The 6,883-nt window shown below is 47.0% G+C and overlaps 1 protein-coding gene across 1 annotated transcript in view; it reads left to right on the top strand.

Annotated features, from left to right (window-relative positions):
* Nucleotides 1-6,883, top strand: part of LOC119321136 (ubiquitin carboxyl-terminal hydrolase 3-like) — a 46,256-nt gene that overhangs the window by 38,842 nt on the left and 531 nt on the right. The gene's annotated exons all lie outside the window — the stretch shown is intronic.

Here is a 6,883-nt window from a genome sequence, read left to right as displayed (position 1 = left end):
CCGTGCGCGCGCACGCGCCTGCGCCCCGGCCACCGTCGCCGTTGGTCACTGCGCCCGGCTCCATGGCGCCCCTGTTCTCCCCGCTCCGCCCTGTGCGTCGTCTCCGGCCGCCACACACGGCCTCGGCAAGCCCCGACCCTCCTCCTGTCATGCTGCCGCGGCTCCGCCGCCCCCAACCGCGCTGCTGGCCCGCGCCGCGGCCAACCCCTCTCCGTCGACGCCCCGGCTCCGGCCACTCCGGCCGCCGCGGCCGGCGACTCCCCTGGCCGGCGACCTGCGGCGCTGGGTCAGGGGCTCGACCCGCTAACGGGCGCCCCGTAGCCCCCTGCACCCGCGCGCCCATGCGCCCGCACCCGTTAAGGCCCCCCAGGGCCACTGACATGGGGACCCCACCCCACAGAACATTTTTTTTTTAAAAAGGGAGAGAATTAAAATAAAATTATTAAATAAAAATAAAAATGATTAATAAAATTAATTATTAATTAATTAATTAACTAATGGATTAATTAAGTTAATTAATCCGGTTTAATTAATTTAATTAACTAGTTAAGTTAATTAAACTGTAATTAGATTAACCTAAACCCTAATTAACCTAATTAGAGGATGACAGGTGGGTCCCTCCTGGACCCACATGTCAGGGTTGACTCAGTCAACCCCTGTTGACTGCTGACGTCAGCATGACATCATGCTGACGTCATAAATACATTTTTTTCGAATTAATTAAACAATTAATTAAATTCCAGAAATTAATAAAATCTTTAAAAAATCATATCTTTTAATCCGTAACTCGGATTAAAATATTTTCAACATGAAAGTTGCTCAGAACGACGAGACGAATCCGGACACGCGGTCCGTTCGTCCGCCACACCCCCCTAACCTATAGAACTCGCAACTTTCCCCCTCCGGCTCCTCTGCCCGAAAACGCGAAATACTGGGGATACTTTCCCGGATGTTTCCCCCTTCACCGGTATCGCCTATCCCTACGTTAGGACACCCCTAGCACAACGTATTGCCGCGTCTTGCTTTGTGTTACATTTGATTGCTCTGTTATTTATTGTGTTCCCCCTCCGTTACTCCTTTTCGGTAGACTACGAGACCGACGCTGCTGCTGACCAGTTCGACTACGGAGTTGACGACCCCTCTCTCTTGCCAGAGCAACCAGGCAAGCCCCCCCTTTTGATCACCAGATATCGCCTACTCTTCCTTATACTGCTTGCATTAGAGTAGTGTAGCATGTTACTGCTTTCCGTTAATCCTATTCTGATGCATAGCCTGTCATTGCTGCTACAGTCATTGATACCTTACCCGCAATCCTAAATGCTTAGTATAGGATGCTAGTGTTCCATCAGTGGCCCTACACTCTTGTCCGTCTGCCATGCTATACTACTGGGCTGTGATCACTTCGGGAGGTGATCACGGGCATATATTATATACTTTACACTGTTACATTACCTGTGATACTGTTCGGAGTTGGGGGCTGAAGGTTCAGGTGGCTCCATCCCGGTAGAGGTGGGCCTGGGTTCCCGACGGCCCTCGACTGTTACTTTGTGGCGGAGCGACAGGGCGGGTTGAGACCACCTAGGAGACAGGTGGGCCTGGCCCTGTTCGGCGTTCGCGGACACTTAACACGCTTAACGAGATCTTGGTATTTGATCTGAGTCGGCTACGAGCCTATACGCACTAACCATCTACGTGGGAGTAGTTATGGGTATCCCGACGTCGTGGTATCAGCCGAAGCACTTCAGACGTCAGCGACGGAGCGGCGCGCGCCGAATTGGACTGGAACGCCACTAGGCTAGGTCTGCTTTCGGCCGCCCACGCAACGTGCAGGTGTGCTCAGGGCGATGGGCCCAGACCCCTGCGCGCTTAGGTTTAGACCGGCGTGCTGGCCTCTCTGTTTTGCCTAGGTGGGGCTGCGATGTGTTGATCTTCCGCGGCCGGGCATGACCCAGGAAAGTGTGTCCGGCCAAATGGGATCAAGCGTGTTGGGTAATGTGGTGCACCCCTGCAGGGAAGTTAATCTATTCGAATAGCCGTGATCTTCGGTAACAGGACGACTTGGAGTTGTACCTTGACCTTATGACAACTAGAACCGGATACTTAATAAAACACACCCTTCCAAGTGCCAGATACAACCGGTGGTCGCTCTCTCTCAGGGTTACGAGGAGAGGATCGCCGGGTAGGATTATGCTATGCGATGCTACTGGAGATGCTACTTGGAGATGCTACTTGGAGGACTTCAATCTGCTCTCTTCTACATGCTGCAAGACGGAGGCTGCCAGAAGCGTAGTCTTCGACAGGATTAGCTATCCCCCTCTTATTCTGGCATTCTGCAGTTCAGTCCACCGATATGGCCTCCTTACACATATACCCATGCATATGTAGTGTAGTTCCTTGCTTGCGAGTACTTTGGATGAGTACTCACGGTTGCTTTCTTCCCCTTTTTCCCCTTTCCTTTCGTTCTGGTTGTCGCAACCAGATGCTGGAGTCCAGGAGCCAGACGCCACCGTCGACGACGACCCCTACTACACCGTAGGTGCCTACTACTACGTGCTGCCCGCTGACGACGACCTGGAGTAGTTAGGAGGATCCCAGGCAGGAGGCCTGCGCCTCTTTCGATCTGTATCCCAGTTTGTGCTAGCCATCTTATGGCAACTTGTTTAACTTATGTCTGTTTTCAGATATTGTTGCTTCCGCTGACTCGTCTATGATCGAGCACTTGTATTCGAGCCCTCGAGGCCCCTGGCTTGTATTATGATGCTTGTATGACTTATTTTAATTGTAGAGTTGTGTTGTGATATCTTCCCGTGAGTCCCTGATCTTGATCGTACACATTTGCGTGCATGATTAGTGTACGATTGAATCAGGGGCGTCACACTTCTCGACAAAGGTTATATACGCGAATCCCTTAGTCCTTGTGTTGTTCCTATTATTCTAGTGCCGAAAAAGGATGGTACATCATGTATGTGTGTTGATTGTAGAGGCATTAATAATATTACTATTCGTTATCGTCATCCTATTCCTAGGCTAGATGATATGCTTGATGAATTGAGTGGCTCTACAATATTCTCCAAACTTGATTTGCGTAGTGGATACCATCAAATTCGTATGAAATTGGGAGATGAATGGAAAACGGCATTCAAAACTAAGTTTGGATTATATGAGTGGTTAGTCATGCCTTTTGGGTTAACTAATGCACCTAGTACTTTCATGAGATTAATGAACGAAGTTTTACGTGCTTTCATTGGACGATTTGTGGTAGTTTACTTTGATGACATATTGATTTATAGCAGATCTTTGGAAGAACATTTGGAACATTTACGTGCTGTTTTTATTGCTCTACGTGATGCACGTTTGTTTGGTAACCTTGGGAAGTGCACCTTTTGCACCGACCGAGTATCTTTTCTTGGCTATGTTGTTACTCCACAGGGTTATTGAAGTTGATAAAGCCAAGATTGAAGCTATTGAGAGTTGGCCGCAACCCAAAACGGTCACACAAGTGAGGAGTTTTCTTGGTCTCGCTGGGTTCTATAGGCGTTTTGTGAGAGATTTCAGCACCATTGCTGCACCTCTCAATGAGCTTACAAAGAAAGATGTGCCTTTTCTTTGGGGTACCGCACAGGAAGAAGCCTTCTCGGTATTGAAAGATAAGTTGACACATGCTCCTTTACTCCAACTTCCTGATTTTAATAAGACTTTTGAGCTTGAATGTGATGCTAGTGGAATTGGATTAGGCGGTGTGTTATTACAAGATGGCAAACCTGTTGCATACTTTTCTGAAAAATTGAGTGGGCCTAGTCTGAATTATTCTACTTATGATAAAGAATTATATGCTCTTGTTCGGACTTTAGAAACATGGCAACATTATTTATGGCCCAAAGAATTTGTTATACATTCTGATCATGAATCTTTGAAACATATTAAAAGTCAAGCTAAACTGAATCACAGACATGCTAAATGGGTTGAATTCATTGAGACTTTTCCTTATGTCATTAAACACAAGAAGGGAAAAGAAAATGTTATTGCTGATGCATTGTCTCGCCGCTATACTATGCTTTCACAACTTGACTTCAAAATATTTGGTTTGGAGACCATCAAAGATCAATATGTGCATGATGCTGATTTTAAAGATGTAATGCAGAATTGTAAAGAAGGAAGAATGTGGAACAAGTTCGTCGTTAATGATGGATTTGTGTTTCGTGCTAACAAGCTATGCATTCCAGCTAGCTCCGTTCGTCTTTTGTTGTTGCAGGAGGCGCATGGAGGAGGATTAATGGGACACTTTGGCGTGAAGAAGACGGAGGACGTACTTGCTACACATTTCTTTTGGCCAAAGATGAGACGGGATGTTGAGCGTTTTATTGCTCGATGCACTACATGTCAAAAAGCAAAGTCACGACTCAATCCTCATGGTTTATATATGCCTTTGCCTGTACCTAGTGTTCCTTGGGAGGATATATCTATGGACTTTGTTTTAGGTTTACCTCGAACAAAGAAGGGGAGGGATGGCATATTTGTTGTCGTGGATAGATTCTCGAAAATGGCACACTTTATACCATGTCATAAAAGCGATGATGCTGTTAATGTTGCTGATTTGGTCTTTCGTGAAATTATTCGCTTGCATGGTGTGCCAAATACTATTGTTTCAGATCGTGATACTAAATTTCTTAGCCACTTTTGGAGATGTTTATGGGCTAAGTTGAGGACTAAACTGCTTTTTAGTACTACTTGTCACCCCCAAACTGATGGACAAAGTGAAGTAGTCAATAGAACGTTGTCTACTATGCTTAGGGCTGTTTTGAAGAATAATAAGAAAATGTGGGAGGAATGCTTGCCTCATATTGAATTTGCTTATAATCGTTCATTGCATTCTACTACTAAGATGTGACCTTTTGAAGTTGTGTATGGTTTCCTACCTCGTGCACCTATTGATTTGTTGCCTCTTCCATCTTCGGAGAAGGTTAATTTTGATGCTAAACAACGTGCTGAATTGATTTTAAAAATGCATGAGTTAACTAAGGAAAACATTGAGCGTATGAATGCTAAATATAAACTTGCTGGAGATAAGGGTAGAAAACATGTTGTGTTTGCACCTGGAGATCTTGTTTGGTTACATTTGCGTAAGGATAGATTTCCTGATTTGCGCAAATCAAAGCTAATGCCATGTGCTGATGGTCCCTTTAAGGTGTTAGAGAAAATAAATGATAATGCATATAAACTTGAGCTGCCTGCAGATTTTGGGGTTAGTCCCACTTTTAACATTGCAGATTTGAAGCCTTATTTGGGTGAGGAAGATGAGTTTCCGTCGAGGACGACTTCATTTCAAGAAGGGGAGGATGATGAGGACATCAATACCATTGTTACACCCACAGCCCCTACTGCTACATATACGGGACCAATTACTAGAGCTCGCGCACGCTAATTAAATTATCAGGTACTTTCGTTTCTTGATAATGATTCTAATGTTCATGAGAATATGATGCTGCCTAAATTGGATACATTTGTTTTGCTTACAAATGAAGGGCCTAGCTTGGAGAAGGATGAACATTGGAGCAAGAACAAGCATGGAGATGATGTCATGCGCAAGGGGAACAAGAACGGAGTTACAAGTGACGATTTCAGGACATTGAAGCCACCATAATGGGTGCATGAAGCCATGGACGAGATATACAAGATGCCACTTCATAAATTTCGTCCCGAGGCTATTATAGGTGCTGCGTCACCTTTTTATTGGGCCAGGCCCATGTAATTTCGAAATACATAAGTATAGGCTATTTTTAGAGTCCGTATGCGTGGGGAAACAAGAGATAGGGTTGATTTCGGACCCCTCCACCAAGGGCCACGAAATTCCCCCTCTCTTCCTCCATATATACATCATTTAGGGCACCGTTTAGACTTTGGGTTTTGTTTAGATTAAAAGTTCGCCATAGCTGCAACTTCGCGTACTTCGTTTGTGTTCAACGACCAGACAAAGGCGTCAGAGAACCCCACCTTGATCAATAAAGCTTTCATCTTATATTCGCAATATCCAGATTGCAATCTTAGTTTCTTACTTGTTCTTCGTTTGCTCGCAGGAAACAGACCCTCGTGGTCAGATTGATCGTGCTCCGGCGTGGTCAATAACCTCTCGGAGTTGGTTTAGCGATTGCTAAGGCGCGACGTTCTCGCACGTTCGTAGTCGGATCGTCAAAGTCGACTTCCACTAAAGCGAAATCCACCATCTCATCGAAAGACGGGACACCTTAGCCTCTATCAAGGGCCGGAGCAGCGCCAACAAGGGTCCACTGCGAGGCGCCACACGAACACCATGATGTAAGATTTGGTTGAGAAGCGTTCCTACTCTCCCTTGGGAGAGCCGCATGCGTTTATTTATTGATGGCAAAACAGCCTTGCCGTAGCGTACAAGAAGAGGAACCGATTGCTAGGATCTTGTTCTGGTTCGATACAGAGATAGAGATAGATACAGGAGGGAAGAGATAGATGTAGTTTAAGATTACATGTAGTGCACAACTCAAACTCTAACACACGACACAGGCCGACATGCCGCCAAAGGCACCCGCCGCCGGGGAATTGACCACGTTGCCTCAACAACTGCCACGCCGGAGCCTCCACCGCAGATTGAGGGAGGTGGGCGCCGCCGGAGACGTGGGCCGCCGCACGAGGCAGGCCCGCGACCGACCGCAGCTCCTGGGTCCACATCCCTGCCAGCAGCAAGGCTGGGCTACGTCCACGGGGAGGGAGGGGGGCTGCAGAGGAGACCTTCCAAGGCCACGCCCCGGCTGGATCGGCAAGGGGAGGGGCAGCGGAAGGGAGGCACCACGCCGCATGAGATTGGATCTCGGGGAGGATGGGGGCGCAGCACAGGAGGGGGAGGAAGTAGCCC

The sequence above is a fragment of the Triticum dicoccoides genome, chromosome 6B (genome assembly GCF_002162155.2).
Source record: "Triticum dicoccoides isolate Atlit2015 ecotype Zavitan chromosome 6B, WEW_v2.0, whole genome shotgun sequence".
In the NCBI taxonomy this organism is placed as follows: domain Eukaryota; kingdom Viridiplantae; phylum Streptophyta; class Magnoliopsida; order Poales; family Poaceae; genus Triticum; species Triticum dicoccoides.
The sequence above is the reverse complement of the archived record's forward strand: the minus strand, read 5'-3'. Positions and strand labels throughout refer to the sequence as shown.